At 38.1% G+C, this 17,565-nt stretch overlaps 1 long non-coding RNA gene across 1 annotated transcript; it reads right to left on the bottom strand.

The window, feature by feature from the left end:
* Positions 1-8,271: 8,271 nt before the first annotated feature.
* LOC137847930 (uncharacterized) lies at positions 8,272-17,278 on the bottom strand. Its single transcript, XR_011091123.1, has 4 exons — positions 15,889-17,278; positions 12,384-12,481; positions 11,117-11,251; positions 8,272-10,311 (listed from the first exon to the last, which is right to left on the bottom strand). It is a non-coding gene; the product is annotated as an uncharacterized lncRNA (long non-coding RNA).
* Positions 17,279-17,565: the final 287 nt, after the last annotated feature.

Below are 17,565 nucleotides of genomic sequence, written 5' to 3'. Positions count from 1 at the left end.
TCATTACTATTAAATACTGAGGCAAAAAGGTATTAAATGACTTTGCCTTTTTCTCATTCTTACTTCTTAGGTGACCGCCTGCATCGACTATCACTCCAGTGTTTTCCTTTGACCTCTTCTTGCTGTTGCTGATGACTTCCAGAACTCCCTCTTGAGTAGCGAATTCTGGGTTAAGTCTTGTGTTTAGTGTATCTCTCATTCTGAGTAGAATCATGTTTTCAGTTCTGGACTTACCTGTGCTTGCTCAATCAAGAAGAATAAAAACCTATGAGTACCAATTTTAAAGCAGAGCATAGAATAAGAAGTATCTCTGCTGTGGTATCTTCATCCTTGGCCTACGGTCTATGGAAAGCCATTTGTGTGAATTCAGCACTACAGAATTTGCAGAAGGCCAAAAGATAAAATGACAACAGAAATGCTTTTTAATAAAATATTGAAGCCGTTTTCTTTATGTAAAGGTTCATTTTCCTGTCGTTACTTCTCCGGGGAAGATTTACCTTCTCTTAACTTACAATGAATCTTTGATGTTACACTGGATGCCACCTCAGAGGTCACACAGCACCTACTTATGCCATCCAATATGCTTAACTATTTAAAAAATGAAAACAATACAGTTTTGGATTCACCTGGCTGGATGAAGCAGTTGGGATGAGTAGAAAAATAAGCAAGAATTTTATTGGTATTGCTTAAGAACCTTGGAGGAGTGAAGTTCTTTAGAAACAAAAGCTGGTGTTACTAGTATTTTAAATATATTTGATAACACCCAAATTTAAAGAACTGAACAAGAAAGTGATAAGGAGCCTTCATCTGTTACCATAAGAAAACTCAAATGACTCACTCAAGATTCTGCAATACTAATTGACCTTGCTCAAGATTGTACTCATATATAGGAAATTGGAAAACTGGGACTTTAGCAATAAACTGCAGTGTATGTATGGTTGATGGAATTTAGAAAACACCAAGAGAAACATCCTGTTTGCTCAAAGAAGCAATAGTTGTCAGGACTGTAGGCAAGGACAAACACATTTTCACAACAGTGGCATACAAAGACAGAGTAACATTTGCCTGGCTGAAAAAAGTAGTCTGGCAGCCAGCCAGTCTCAGGCTTATTGTTCAAAAAATGTTAAAGGACAAAATCCAGCATCACAGTCAGTGCATGTAGAAGTAGGAGTGGGGTGGAATGAAGGAGTGGGAGTATAGAAATATGAGTATAGAAGGAGTAGAGAGTATAAAAGTGTATAAGTAACAGCACAGAATATGCAGTCCTAGTTCTGACATATGTGTTCGATGGTACCCAAATATTCCCTACACAAATATTTTTGATCAACAAGTAATTTTTTTCTCCGAGTTTCACTGCCAATAATATCTCAATCTAAAAGTAGATTGTTCTTTTGTTACAGATATCTCCACTCTTTTCCTGAACATCATTTCATGCCCTTTTCCCCTTCTTGCACCATCAATGCCCTATTTGGATTTTCTCTAGAGAAGTCGTAAAATAAATCATTGTACTGGCAGAGAAAAAAACTGTCAAGAACGGTGTTTCTGTGTATTCTCCAAAATGCATTAACTACTGAAATTGAATTTACCATACGAAAACGTACACTTTAATGTATTTCATGTTACATTATTAACAGATTGCTCTGTGTATATTATTGAGCACCAACTGGGTAGTCTGCAAATTCAGATCCCTACCCAAAAGGAACACTGAAGATACAGACTGTGCAGACACTGTTTCTGATGCAGTTTGAAAGGTGTAAAGACATAGTGATGCAGAAATTTTTAGCCTCTATTTTAATTATTTAGTTACTGTAAATAGCGCATGCTCATTCTATATTATCAGCTGAAAAGACTATGAAGGATGTAAGTTTCACTGTGGCCCTGGCCTAATGCACTATGCTGTATATGCTGTATGCAGTGTGTTGACATTGGCTAGCTGACAGATGCCCACCCAGCCAGACTCTCATTCCCCCTCCTGAACAAGACAGGAGGAGAAAAAAAATAGGACAGAATAGCTTGTGGGTTGAGATAAAGGCAGAGAGAGCGTTTACCAGTTACCATCAAAGGCAAAACAGACTTAACTTAGGGAAGACAAATTTACTGCCGTTTAACAATCAAGCAGGTTGGTGAGAAACAAAGCAAAAAACTGCAAGCACTTTACCTTACACCCTTCTTTCTTCCCAGGCTCTACTTCACTCTTTCATTTCCAGATACTCTACCTCGCCCACCCCGAGCTGCCTAGAGGGGATGGGGAACAGGGGCTGTGGTGAGTTCACAACAGTTTGTCTCTGCCACGCCTTCCTCTTCTCAGCATGGGGTCTCTTGCATGGGATGCAGCCCTTCCCACCAGCTGCAGTTCTCCGAGAGCAGCGATGGTGTGAGTCCTCTCCACAGGTTTGTGTGTCAGGAACAAACTGCTCCAGCATGGGTCCCTCACAGGCCGCAGTTCCTGCTGCTTCCTTCAGGACATGGCCACCTGCTGTGGTGTGGTGTCCTCCAGGGGCTGCAGGGCAGCAACATGCTTCATCATTGTCTTCTCCACAGGCTGCGGGAGAACGTCTGTGCTGGTGCTGAGAGCACCACTTCCCTCCCTGTCCTGCTTCTCTGACCTTGGTATCTGCAGGGTTGTTTCTCTCACATATTTTTTTTTTTTTTTCACTCCTCTCTCAAAGCTGCCATGCAGCATTTTTTACCCTTTCTTAAATATATCTTCATAGAGGCACTGCCAGTGTTACTGATAGGCTTAGCAGCGTTACTGATGTGCTTAGCTGTGCAGGTCTGATGTGGAGTCACTGCGTTGGGTGCAGTGACTCCAGTCACTGGTCAGTTTTGCAGCCCACGTCTGCTGCCAAAACATTGACATGGACACCCACTACACTATACGGTTGACCCTACATCAAGGGATAAGTAGCACAAGGCATGTAAAATTTATACATAAAACTGTCAGGATAATGTCAAGCATACATGTACATCCTTCTAAATTTTGAAAGGCTTTTGGAGTTTCAGAAAACAAAGTAAGTAAAATTAAAAAACAACAACAACAACAACAACAAAAAACATTTACTAGCCAAATATAATGCTAGTAATTCTTAATTTTTAAAGATAATTGTTATTATCTCAAAAATAAAAATTAACCTGCAGTAACAGTGTTCCCAAAGATAATAAACAGCAATTGATAATGTAATTTTCTCTGAAAAGAACAGACTAATTGAGAAAGCTGCTACTGCCTATTGTATTTCTAACCAGGTGAGAATGTCAAAGCAAACTCAGAAATACATGAATAAACAATATATAAAGTAAATAGAAGTAACAGTCTGATTTTATATATAGAATGTTCTTGACAACAAGGTAGGTACAGTTGGCACCACAGTTGTAAGAGATTGCACTGCTAATGACTCAGTGAGTACTGTACTCAGAAGAGTACAAGAGGAGAATATCTGGAACCAACTATTAAATAGAAACTTGATGTTTTTCAAGCAATGGCTTTAAAATAAAATAAAATAAAATAAAATAAAATAAAATAAAATAAAATAAAATAAAATAAAATAAAATAAAATAAAATAAAATAAAATAAAATAAAATAAAATAAAATAAAATAAAATAAAATAAAATAAAATAAAATAAAATAAAAGCTGGGAAACTGCATGCAGAGACAACATGCCATTCTAAGAATGGAAAGGAGTAGTAATGCAGAAATGAATCAAGGCTCCTAAGAATCTGTTGCAATGAGAGCTCTCTTCCCAAACACGTAGCTAAGCTGTGAAGAGAGGCTTGGCCTCTTCCACTGTCACAGTAAGAATTCCTCATTAAGACTACCTGTGATGTTCACTGACGTCACAAGATCAAGTGCTCAAACCTAATGTTTCCAAAACTGCTAAGGAAACCCAAGAAAAGGCATGCCTATTCGGAGCCATAATTGCTGAATTTAATAATAGTGTTCAGTCCTGTTTCAGTCTTTTACCTTTAGGTTTTCTTTCTCACCTTATTTTTTACTAACCAAGTTAATTAAGAGACTAACATTTAATTCTGTGGGAAATCACTGACTTTAACATGTTAAGACAATGCTTACTTATTCAGGCAGGTGGTAGTAACTGTTCGTTCTTTCCTCAGCTGTGGTAATTAAAGATATTCCTATTTTCTGTCTCAAACTGATTGAAGTTATCAATCATCTTGATACTGCTATTGTGACTTACTGTAAAAAAGAACTCTCTCTGCTACCAAATAACAGTGAAAGTACTACTGAAAGCAGTGTGTTTACACATTTTACTGAACAGTGAAAAGCTGCAGAATTTCACAGATAATTCTATTGATCCAAACAACTGTCCTTCATTAAAAAAAAAAAAAAAAATAGAAGAAAACAAATAAAAGTTAAGAGAAAATAAATTAGAAAGGGATATGACAACTAGCAGTCCAAAATCAAGGTTCTGGATGGGGTCCTGGAGCAGATAGTGAAAGAATCCCAGTATTCCCTGTGAGGCCAGTAAACAGCCTGTTTGGGCTGGAACCTCGAAAGAAGCCCCTGGCCATTCACACAGCCAGGCAGTGGAACCTGATTCCAGCAGCAGAGACAAAAACAATTTCTTCTAGATTGGATCTTCAAGTAATTTACACTGTGAATCCTCAACGTAACACAAGATTAATCATAGAGTGGCAGAATGTCTTGTGTTGGAAGGGACCTTAGAGATCACCCAGTTCCAACTCCCTGCCATGTGCAGGGGCACCTCCCACCAGACCAGGTTGCTCAAACCCCATCCAGCCTGGCCTTGAACACCTCCAGGGATGGGGCATCCACAGCTTCTCTGGTCAGCCTGTGCCAGTACTCCCCCACTCTCTGAGTGAAGAATTTCCTCCTAACATCTAATACTAAATCTCCTTGTAGTTTAAAACCATTCCTTCTTGTCCTGTCATTATCTGTCTGAGTGAAAAGTCACTCTCCATCTTTTTTTATAAGCTGTCTTTAAGTACTGAAAGGCAACAAAAGGACTGAACTGTGATCTAGTGAGGGAAATAAACCAAATCTATGCTACTGTCTGTGCTCTTTTATATTCTGAATTACACTAATGAAATGAAGGTATTTTCAGATGAAGTTTGGTTGTCTGCTTTTTAAACTACCCATCTGGCATTTTCTCTATGGAGGCTGATGTTTTCACCTTACAGCAATCTTTAAGCTATATCCTCAAGTGGCCAGTATTCAGGTATTTGAATCCTCCAATATCCTGACATGAGATGAGCAATACTAGGAAGACAGGACAAGCTCTTTTACTTCAGGTTTTGGCCTTGCAGTCTTATGTGTCTTGAATCACTTGAAAACTGATTTCAATTTCATTCACGTATGCAGCTCTATTGGATCCAACAGGAATCCACATGTAAGTGCATTGAAATTTTCATATCATAGCTGATATGATCCTTATTTATATAAGGAAGAAACATAAAAATTGGCAAAAGATTAAGAAAATCAGCTTCTTGCTCTATCATATGCAGTAAACCACATTTTTTTGATAGTGATCTCATATTTACATATTAATATTTAAAAACAAATGTGTACTGTTATTCATTATTTATTGCTCCTTAAGGAGCAGATAGCCAGGATTTCTAAACAGACATATTGATTGGACTTTGCTCTTAGTGGGAGAAAAAAAACATTCTCTTTATGGCCTGCATTAATGTGGATGATCAATTAAAGTGTTTTTTTTTTTTTTTTTTTTTGTTTGTTTGTTTTGTTTTGTTTTTGCTTTGCTGTTGTAGTTTTTTTTTTTTTTTTTTTTGTTTTTTTTTTTTTGTAGAGAACATCTTTTGAATGTTTCTGAAATATTAAACTATTAATGTTAATACAGGAAACAACAGTTCTCGCTATTGGTTGAGCAACTTGTTTTGTTTTCCCAGCCTTCAAAATAATTCTTTTATTGCAAATGTAAACCTTGATTTCAGATGTTGTTTCATAAGACATAATCTCTACAAGTCTCTGAGAGGCTTTAATCAGCAGGTAATTCATCATACTTGAATGCTTTTGTAACTTTGCTGAATTTTACAACTGAGTATCATGCTGACTAGTAAAAAACTCATCTTGTGGCGTATGGCTACAAAAATCTGCATGTAACAGTAAATTCACCTCTCTGATCTTTATTGTAATTCTTGAATAACAAACTCAAATTAAGCATCTAGAAATGTGTTGTTGTTGTTGTTATTTTTAGTGGTCAGTTGTTATTTTTAGTGGTCATCATAGAGGGAATTACACAGAATTTGTCTATTGAATGAGTTCCTTCTAAGGAGAGAGCTTGCTGGAAGCTCTGAGGGTGGTAGTTGCTTAAAAGAAATCCAAAATTGGACAGCCAGCCAGAAGGAAAACAGATCCTAAACGCTGACCAAGGGCAGAGTGTCCTAAATCAGACCATCAAACAAGTCGTATTTTCTTGGTAATAACAGAGTTGCTAACTGATGGTGACATTTTACTAATAGTGATGCATTTATAACTGCTAAATGTTCTACTGTGCTTTTCCGCAGCATGGCTGAAGTTTTCTCTGCATTCAGCTTGTACTCATGTCTGGGTGGTACATAAAGAGGGCCTAGTGGGTGGCAGAAAGGAAGGAAAGTATCCACTAAGAGAAGTAATTTTCTTGAAATACCTATAATAGCCCATAGAGCTTCTCCTATGTATTTCTATTACAACTGTTTCCAATTAGGACTGCAATGGCAATGCCATCTTAGACACTGAATAGAATTACAGGAAAAAAAGAAATCCGCTCTTAAACTGTTGGTTGCTGTCTATCCGCATGTGTTACAAAGCAGGTCTGGTGCTAACTTTAAAAAGATGCAACAGATGAACAAAGCAGCCAAATGGGGCAATGAAGACAAAAACAGAATGTAAGAGAGATTAAACAAATGGCAATAACCAGTATCTACAATTTACAACATAGAACTCGAATAACAAACAGTACTCTCAGCTCACAGCTAGAACTGGCTGTTCTCAGCATGGTCAGCTGTGTAAGAATTGTATCAGATATAAGCCTCACAGAACAACTTGATAAACCTTTTGTGGAAACGGTGGAGCTGGTTTTTTTTTCCATTCATAAAAGGAAGAGAGAGGGGGATTGCAAGCATAAAGGTATATAAAGAAAAATATCAACCCAGTACTTCTGAAGCAGGAAAGTGGAATTAAAACTGCAATAAAATTTTACTTCATGTGATATAGGGGTTTAGCTGGCCTTCTTTTTCATTAGGTAGCACAAATGACTAAGCCATCAGCATTATTGCTAGGGAAGGAGTACAAGAAGATGGTGTATTGGGAGCCTTGCCGAAGACGCTTTTTTTGAGAAGCTGGTGATCTTGAACAGACCATGTCTGATACACTGGGACTTGTACTTAGGGCTCGAGAAGCCTGTGTGTTATTAACATACTCTGCAGCTTCAGTCCTGGGGAAAGGTAAAGTGCATGGTGGATCAAGGAGTGGAACGTGGTGATCCCCACCAGGATCAATGGTCTCCGTGTTTGGGTGTCAGTGACTCACATCACGGTCAGCCTGACAATGCACGGCACAGCTAAGGGACACGCAGAGCGATCTTCAGGCTGACCCGTGCCACACAGGTCCTGTGCCTGCAAGACAAATCTCAGCAGCTCACAGTACCAGGGGAGGTAAAGGCGATTACACCACCTGTGAGGCCTTGCCTTTACCTAATGGTGAGGCATGAGGGAGTTCTCGTGAGAACATCCTTTGGGAATACATTTAGGGTTGTTTTCTTGTGAGGAAGTTACATACCACCTCAAGTGACCAAAGAAGGAGAGCTTCTCTCCATGGGCAGAATCTGCCCTGTGTCGTAGAAACGTCCATTGAGGCTCTGTCTGATGCTGCACAGAAATGGAGTGCCCAGCATCTGATGGGATAAAAGACTCACTTAGTCTATATGATGATGATGATGTCTTTTTAAAGCAGTTATCAAGCCATTTTTATTGGGCCTTTCTTGCTAAGATCCAGAGAGAGCCTTGCACCAGCTCTCTCTCACCCCACTCCCTACCCCACCATGGTGCAGAACAGATGGTATGTGGTGTTATCAGGCCAAAGAAATAGAGGTTCACTGAACTATTTTTAGGATTTCAGCATGTTAAAAAAGGCTGGTGATTTCATTGCAAGAATTTTGAACTAAGCAGAGACACTTAATTGTAAGTACCAATATATATATATATATATATATACATATATATATATAAAAAAAAAGGTAAATTTCTCATATATATATATATTTCTCATATATACATATATATGAGAAATTTACCTTTTTTTTTTTTTTTTTGTGTGTGTGTGTGTGCGTGTGTGTGTTCAGCACTACCACCTCAAGGTTGCCTCTGAAGAGTCTAGCAGAAGCACTATAAGGATGGCCATAATAACAATGCTTGAGATATCCACCACATTAGTATTTTGCAGCTGTTAAAATAATGGAAGCACAGACCCTCAAATATAGGTCATCATATGTGCAGATAGTCTAACATTGTCTTGAAAAAAAAAAGTCTTATTCAACAATGAACAAGCTAATAAACAGATGAAAGTGCTTTGATCGTGAGTGCTGCTGCTGATATTGAACTCAGTAATTATGTTATAAACAAATCTGGCAATTATGAGAATAAAAACATAGATTCCCTGCAATGGATTTGTAATGTGAATGAGCATATAGACCAGCCTTTTAATTCTTATAGTATTCTTTGTTAATTTCTGGGTACGGTGAAGACCTACAACAGTAGATTTGAGAACAGTTGATTTATTATAAATTACAGTATGTGAGAGTTCCCCTATCACTTGTCTAAAAAAAAAGAATAAATTATGTTTTCTTGAAAGCTATCTGGGAAAGCAAATTAAACTCATTACTTGTGTGAATAGACCAATATTTACTGATTTGTATGATTTCAGACAAACATTCAGATTTTTTGCGGAGAACCGACTTTAGGGACTGATGGAAATTGATTCTGATATAACTGAAAAATGACTGAAACAAGTGCTACAGAAAACATTCAAAATTAGAAAAAAAAAAAAACACACTAGCATCTGTTGCCTCACCTTGGGAAAATCTTGCAGCCTTTTAAAAAATATATCTCTAATTGCATAAAATGTTTTATACCTCTGACTCTGTTTGATTCAATGCCTTAAATGCTTCTTCAGTGTTAGATGTAAAGAACTGGCTAGTCTGTAGGTCTCTCCACCTTTACTGCATATCACAAAAGCAAAACATATTATAGCATCACATATTATAAAGGGAGGTCCATAACTCATTTCTAGTCTTCAGGTCTTTATCTCTGTACATTCCTGTTGTACAAGACGATAATTATGTTACCTATCTAAATGGATAATTAAATTATTTCTTCGAGAGTCACTACTAGTACTTGAATTGTTTGAACTAGGATTTTCATTTCATTTTATGTTGATCTGCAACAAATGTATCTGATTAGAGCTCAGCTTCTGGAAGAATTTTCTATGGAGACAAGTAATTCCAGTGGAATTTTTGCTAAATTTTATCCTAAGATCACAGCATACTCCTAAAAGGTGTTAGTGAAAAAAACAAGCCTTTCAGAAAAACAAACAAAAAGAAAACAAACAAAAAGAAAACAAACAAAAAAAAAGCCACAAAATTCAGTTTAGGCAATTAATTTCAAATATGTGGCTAAAATATTTATATTAAAATACTAAATGTTCCTCTTTTATTCAATGCCTACTGAATCTTTATTCCAGCAAATTGGTACAAAAGACAGTATCTATGTTCATTCAGTATGAGGACAGATAAGATTCTCTGCTTGTTTCTACAGCTTTTTTTAATATCATCCACCATATGTGTAGCATCATGTATGTCATTCTTCTCTTTAAATGCTTGTGTTGTTTTGAATTAAGTACATTTAGGGTCTGACCATTAAATCATTTACTTAATTAGAATTATTTACACAAGGGAAACAAAGTGTGACATTTTACAGAAAGATTCAGTTGGGTCTGACAACGTGCCTGGTTATAATAAATAATGGAGGCAAGTTTTGGCTTTAGCAGTTTCTTTGAAATATACACTAAGCAGTTTTCTGACTGTTGTTCATCTACTAAGCTTTGGACTGCTTGCTTAACAAATTGCATGTCACTTTTTATTTACCAAATGAAAAAGAGACTAAGTACCACTAATACAGTACTAGAAAATACTTATTTTCATTTTGTCTTTTTTATTATTTTTTATTTTATATTTCAGAAATAATTTCTGATGGCAACAGTAATGTTTCAGATTTGAAAAGCTGTTATTAGCCTTGCTGTTTCATTGCACCTTACAGCTGAGAGTTTCTCAGAATCTGGTGTTGCTGGAAGAGAAGGAAAAATCACATGACATAGATGTTATATTCTTTTGCAGCTGTGGAAAGGCAGAGTCTATCTGAAAAGATAGTATCTTATACTAGAACAATGCATACACATGTAATTGAAAAATCGTAAGTTTTGGACTTTCGTATTCTAAGTCTGGGCACACTGCAGATTCAAAGAATTTCAAAGAATTATCATAGGGCTTAGCATATGTCAAAACAGTCAGTAGTTTTTTTTTTTTTCAGAAAAGCAAAGTCTTTTACAAGAGTTCAAAGGTTTTTTTTTTTTGTTTTTTTTTTTTTTAAAAAAAAGAAAAGCTGACACAGCGTCACTACTGTGTGCATTACTTCCTGTCTTACTCATAATTGACACACTAAAGCATTCAAATAATGAAAAGATAAACCACTTAAGTACTCAATAAAACAAAATTGAATATAAAATGTCAGTGTCTTAATGGAAGAATGCCATGCAGTGCTGTATCTCTTTTTTGTTTTTAAAGATGCCAAATTTAAATTCAGTTTGTATGTTATTTTGGTAGGGTGGTATATTCCTGTTTCCATGTTTCTCTATTGTTTGGTTTATTTTAAACAACAACAACAACAAAAACTACCCCAAAAGCTAGTCATGATGCATGAAATCTTGAATTAAAAATCATTGGTATGCATGCCAGAACACATTCAGAATATTCTTTACTCATGCTTAGGCCCTTTTTCCATGTGCCAGCTGATTTTGAGGTCATTACAAAATAGGATACATATTTGACTCAAGAACATCAGGAAGCGAAGGGGGAGGATAATTTATAATTACCTGAAATGGGATAACGGTGACATTGCCACTTCTGAGCAGACAATGAAGTACAGTGTTTCTTAGCAGCACTGAATTAATTCATTCTTATAGCATAACTCTAAATCATTCTTATGACTTGTGCTTTTCCAAAGCAAACTGCAAAATACAAAACAAATGGTGTGCAATGCACTTGTGAACTAAGCTTTAAAAAGGAAACATTAAAGGCCACTGGTCTGATGCAGTCAGATTTCCAGACTCCTAAGGGATATTTTTGCAAGAAAAAACACTGCTGCTTCATATGCCGTGCAAGAAACTACATGAGGAGCCAAATTCTGCTTTTCAATATGTATCAACAGGGCTTTTCTTTCACCAGTTTAAGCAGCTTATGTGTACGCTAGGTTAAAAATGAGACCTAAGTAAATACTTGCAAGGTTTTTCCAATCACCAAACAGATCAGAAAAGAAAGTAAGACTTTATATGTAGGAAAGGATGCAGATGTAACACTTAAAATTTTGTGAATTTGCTAAATAAACAGACATTCAAACAGGGCATCTGTCTCATTAAGAGCTCCTACAGCTTTTGGAGGAGTAAACTATTGTACCCAGAACCGAATGCAAACGCTTATCCTAACTGATAGTCTTTTCACTCACAATAGATGTAGGAACAGCAGCATCGCTGGCATAAGGTGGTCATCTTCCTTCTGATACCTGTGCACATATATTTGTTGCTGCTTATGCCTATGGGTCCTGAATTTTTAAGAGCTTGTCATACAAACAGTGGCATGTCACTACATATCCTAGCATACCCTTTATAAAGTACAGTTGCATTACAACCAGATAAAATGTATTTGACTCCCCAGTAGTAAATTGCTGGGTGACTTTTCTCTATTTCAACACTATACTTTAAAAGACTGAGTTTTCAGCTATTATGAAACATGATAGACTTCTGCCTTCATCCATAAAGTCTCAATCGACTGTTGAGACTGGGTCTCTTTCTTTCATAATAAATTGACCAAAAAAATGGAGGGGGGAGAAGGAAGAGGGCGAAGGAAAACAAAAAGCTTTTGTTATACATAGGAAATGTAACTGCTAAAACAAAAATCTAAATTATGCCAGAAAATTAACAAGTCCCCATAAAACACCCCACTTAGAACCCTGTCCCACACTAGTGGCTAATAAGGATTGACATTAAAAAACGCATGTTTATGCCAATGCCTGTTTATGCCAAAGCAGAAGCTTCTTCTGAAGATATTTATGTAGATGAGCATTTCTAGGGAAATTCGACTCACATTGTTAGGAGTTCCTTCTTCAGAGGAACTCATGATATCCCTGTAGATATATTGGTGTGACAAGCCTTCTGAGTCTCTGATTTCATGCAAGTGTGCATCTAGATAAAATACATGGGGGAATGAAGGGAGAAGGTGAGAGAGAATCCCCAGTTAGCAGTGCAACATGTACACTGTCAGATACCCAATTCAGTAGCAGCTTTTTATTTCTTATTTGTCTGCCTTTTGGGCTCTTCCATGTATCAGTGAAAGAAGATATCAGTGCTGCATGCATACAGCAAAATACTGGTTTGCCTGCAGGCAAAGGAAGTTATTTATTGTTATTTATTATCCATTGTTATTTATTAAATTTATCTTTTCCTTCTCTGATTTTCCATCTTTCTATACCAAAAATATGCCCATGTTAATTTCTTGTTGACCGTTTAGCTGTGTGACATAGCTAAACCTTCCTTTTAGAGGAATAAATATTACCTTGTTCTGAGTCAGACCCAATGTCTCAGTCTAATAGGCTTGATTTTTATCCAGATCATATGTAAGAAGATCATTGCTGGCGTACAAAGCAGTCGGTTTGCACATCCACTTTCATATCCATGTTGTCAGAATATTATCGCAAACCAGAGATAATAAATTTCACAATTTACAGTTAGGAACGTCGCTGATTCTTAAAGTAATTTTGTACAGCAAAAAGAAGTCATATGGAGATGTAACTTTTCCCTTTAGCATCTAGGAGTCTCATCATAAACATGTAAATGGAACAAGCTTAATTGTATGCATGCACAAACATAAAATGCTATCTTGCGCAGAGAACTTTGAAAACTGTTAAATGTTACAGTATATATACTCATGCATATTATGCTATAAATGCTAAAGAACTTGAGAACACCAAGTACTTGGAAAAAAAATAAAAAATAAATATTCTAGTTATCTCCACTGTTAGTAGGATGTTACCAGAAATTGAAAAATAGCATTTCTTTACAGTTAAATTTTTTGGTTTACCCAGAAGATATTTTACCAAAAGTACAAAAAATATAAATTATAATTTGTAACTGTCTTTGGACACCATTGTCATCGAGGACTCATCAGGACAAAATCAATTCAGCGTTTCTGGTTATTTGTATGTGGTGGAACAGTAGGGGGAGCACAACGCTTTTTTCCCTGTAAATCTTACAGGATCATGACTATTGTCTCAGCAGAAGCACCATAAATTTCCACCATAAATACAAAAGGTTTGAATATACAGTGCAATCCAAAACATTGTTAGAATATTCTTGGTATATCCAACCTAAAAGTTAAGCGCTGATTATTCTGAAAATCTCCTGATTTTTCAAGGAGAAGTAGATGCATTAATCATTATTTAATCTGGAGTAAAAAAAAAAAAAAAAAGCAAAACAAAACAAAAAAACGCCTTTTTGCAGTCACATTAAATTATATCAGCATCAGAATGAAACCAATATCTCATGTTATTTTTATTATTTCCAATGTAATGTAAGGCACTGCCAGAATTCAAAATACAACAGGATTAGGAAGTGGACTAATAGAAACGCAGCACCTCAAGAGTTTGCTCTATTACCATACCCAAACCAGGGTAATGAGTCAGTTTTATCCAAATATGTATTTAAAATATTTTGCTGCTCTACAGAACTCCACGCATATGTCCAAAGTAGCATTTTGTACTTGTTCAAAACTCTGCCTCGTCAGATGAAACCGGTCATGTTACCCTTTTCCCCAGTAATGAATTTCAGTATTTCCCTCAGATACTATTACAGATTCACCAATCTTCATTCTTTTCCTTAAGAGAGCACTATCTAAATTCAACATTAAGTGCCAGGGGAATTTGACTAATATATAGCAATCTGTACTACTGTACAAGTACCATTAGCAGTGCATCTCAGGCATGAGAATTTTTCAATTTCTGCCTATGTTCAGGTTCACAATTCATCATCCCATACGGGCTTAGGCAACACACTAACTGGCTGTCATTGTGGTAAACCGAAGTTCACAGCATGGCCTGCTTTTCTACTTCAGTATCTGAGTGCCTCAGTTCCTCCAGAAGTACCAACGGGAAGCCAGTTATCTGCTATCTTCTAACTCAGTCTTCACCATTTTAAGTATATTTGCAGGAAACATACTTTTTCCAAGTATTTGTTACTGTTTTACACAAGACTTAATAAGGGACATTTTTCCTTAGTACTACAAGCTTTCCTAGCAGATTCTCACATGAAGATAGTAAGACAACCTGCATTGTTACTGCGTTTCCACTTAGAAGATGACATTGATTAGTTGTTGTGTCAAGATCCTTCTCTGCACCCACTTTAAAACAATAAAGACTGGAAACAGTCTCCTTATGGACTTCCGTTATCATCTTATAAAATTATATATGGCAATAAAAAAACATTTATTTGTCCATCCAAAAATGCAGTTGATAAGGGCATATTTTTTTCCTCATGTCACTATCACTCAGGTATTTCCTTTTGTTTTTCATTAAGAGATTTGATAGCAATGTGCAAAACATATTGGTGCTTCTAGCAATAGAAGCTATAAAGGATATACAAAGTATGGGATTCATTACTCAGACCACCAAGGTCTTGCAGTGAATTTGTGATTGGACTGCATAATGTTGAAAACTCAATTTTAATAAGTACTATTACATTAAAAAGAGTATTTCCTGTTCATATTCACTGGGAAAATACCACACTGACTCATGATTTTACATACTCTACCACTATATATGGAAATTATGTGGAAAGAAGTATTTGCATAATTTCATAGATGTTAATGGTCGTTTTACATTCACATACAATTTATTTTTTACACTGAATTGTCTCATTTTCTGTTTGTTTTTATTAACTATGTTTGTTTCTCTTTAAAAACACCTAGGTGAAAATACACATATAAATGTAAGAGAACTGAAATGCACTGTCCCCTGATTTCTTTCACTGATGGCAGACCCTGCTTTATTTGTGGTGTTGAATGGTACTGGAATCTATAATGGCAGTGTGTGGTGTATGGTGGAACTGCAGCAAAAGTATCCAATTATTATTTACTCTGCTATGGAATTATTCAGGCAGAACAATATAGAAATATTTTGACTTGTTGTAGTGGTGATCACTTTGTATTTACAGTTACATAAAATTCATTATATGCAATAAATACTTGTTTCCAGCTGGAGCACTGTGCTTGCACTGAAATACAAAAATAATTTATGAAAAACCCAAATCTCCTGCACTTACTGTATTCCTGTCTTTTGATAAGGTTTGCTTAGAATTAACTTAAGAAATGACACACAGAAAATTATCATTTTTCACTTTATGTATTAAACTTTGGTGTAAGATTGTGAAAACTATTGTAGCATGCTCTGATTTTGGACTAGTCTTACATTATAGAATTGTAGACAATCTGATAGGTATCTGTACTTCTTCTAGTGACATATTTTGGATGGAAAACAAACAAACAAACAAACAAACAAAAAAAAAAAAAACACAAACAAAAAACAACCTAGAGTTGATACCTTCTTGACACATTCACAGAATCATAGAACGGTTTCGGTTGGAAGGAACCTATGGAGGTCATCTGCAGCAAATGAATAATGGAAAGAAATGTGAATAAAACTTCTCAGTGAAAGAAGCAGTGGAGGAATGGTGTCCCACTCACTGACTATATCTTGTGGTAACACTTCACCAAAGATTTTGCTGAAACAATTCTGAGGAGAATCCACGCCGTTAACAAATCCGAAATCCCCAAAATACAAATACAATGGCCTGAATACATAGCTGGCATTTAATTCTCGATGGAGCCAGCTGATAAAATGGTAGAAGCACCTTCATGTGTGCCGCATGCTACTAGTGAACCATCTCTCTTTGCAGAGCTGTTTTAGTAGTGTTTATCAGCTCATACGCTACCCATCTCACAATGTTGTGTCATACGACTGTATCGAGTGTTATTTTTTCAGCACTGTAATATACGGCCCTGCTCCACCAGACCCGTGTAGCTGTGTAAATGTGGGAACCCCTGGCTGATGGCAGCTGGTCCAGCAGCTTTGCTGCTACAGAGGGAGCAGCACCTGAACCTTTGGGAAACCAATCCCAGGAGCACAGTGACACAGAGGGGCGAGGAACGAGGGGAAGGAGCTGTTTCACGCTGGCTTAAGCAGCCACACCAGCCGGTGCAGAACAGCCCCCGGGCTGCCTGCCCACGGCCGCCATGTCACCCCCGGACCCCCTGCCCACGGCGGCCATGTCACCCCCGCAGCGTGCAGCGGCCAGGGGCCGGCGGGGCCCCGCAGTGTGGCTGTGGCTGTCCCCGCACGGTTGCCATGGCATCTCCCCTCCTCCTCCGCCTGTGCTGGCAGCCAGCGCAGCGCCCCTCAGCACGGGCACCGGGGGGGGGGGAACGGGGACGACGCCCGGTGCCACTACACAGGGCAGCCCCGGGGACGGTTTGGGGGAGGCTGTGAGGCGCCGCCATCGGGCAGCGGGGCTGGAAGGCATCGGGGACATCGACGGAGGCACGGGAAGGGAGGGAAGGGCCGGGCGGCCGCTTCCGCCTCGCAGCGAGCGGCGGCAGGAAGCGGGCGGGCGGCACGGCTCGGCCCGGAGCCCGCAGCCCGGAGCCCGCAGCCTGGAGCCTGGAGCCCGGAGCCCCGAGCCCGGAGCACGGAGCCCGGAGCCCCGGCGGGGTGGCGGCAGGGGGCGCCGCCCGCCGGCCCCGGGAGCGCCTCAGGAGGGGTCAGCGGGCAGGCGGCTGCTGCGCTTCGGCAGGGAGAAGCCGTCCGGAGGGAGCTCCCCGTGTCCGAAGGAAAAGGGAATCAGCCCCGTAAAGCACCTCACGTAAAATTACATCAGCCCATACCGTTTTTTGTTTTTGTTTTTGTTTTTTTTTAACCCTACTCCGGTCACTTTAGCCAGAGCCTTAGGCAGACACCTCTTACTTTGAAATAAATAAACGCTGAGGGGATTTGTCAAAACAGCACGTACCGGAAAAAAAACGATTATTTCAGCCGAAGGTAATTGCAAACACTGGATGTTACTCATTTAACTATAGAGAACCAGCCGATACCATTTGTTTGCTCTTCTAAAAAGAAACAAACATAAAAACAGTGGTCGGGAGGGCATATTGGCGGGGCCATTTGCCCTGCTCAGACACACTGATGGCCTCTCAATTAACTCTTAAGTACTCAAAAACAAGA

Source organism: Anas acuta, chromosome Z (genome assembly GCF_963932015.1).
Source record: "Anas acuta chromosome Z, bAnaAcu1.1, whole genome shotgun sequence".
NCBI lineage: Eukaryota > Metazoa > Chordata > Aves > Anseriformes > Anatidae > Anas > Anas acuta.
This window is presented reverse-complemented; position numbering and strand designations above follow the sequence as displayed.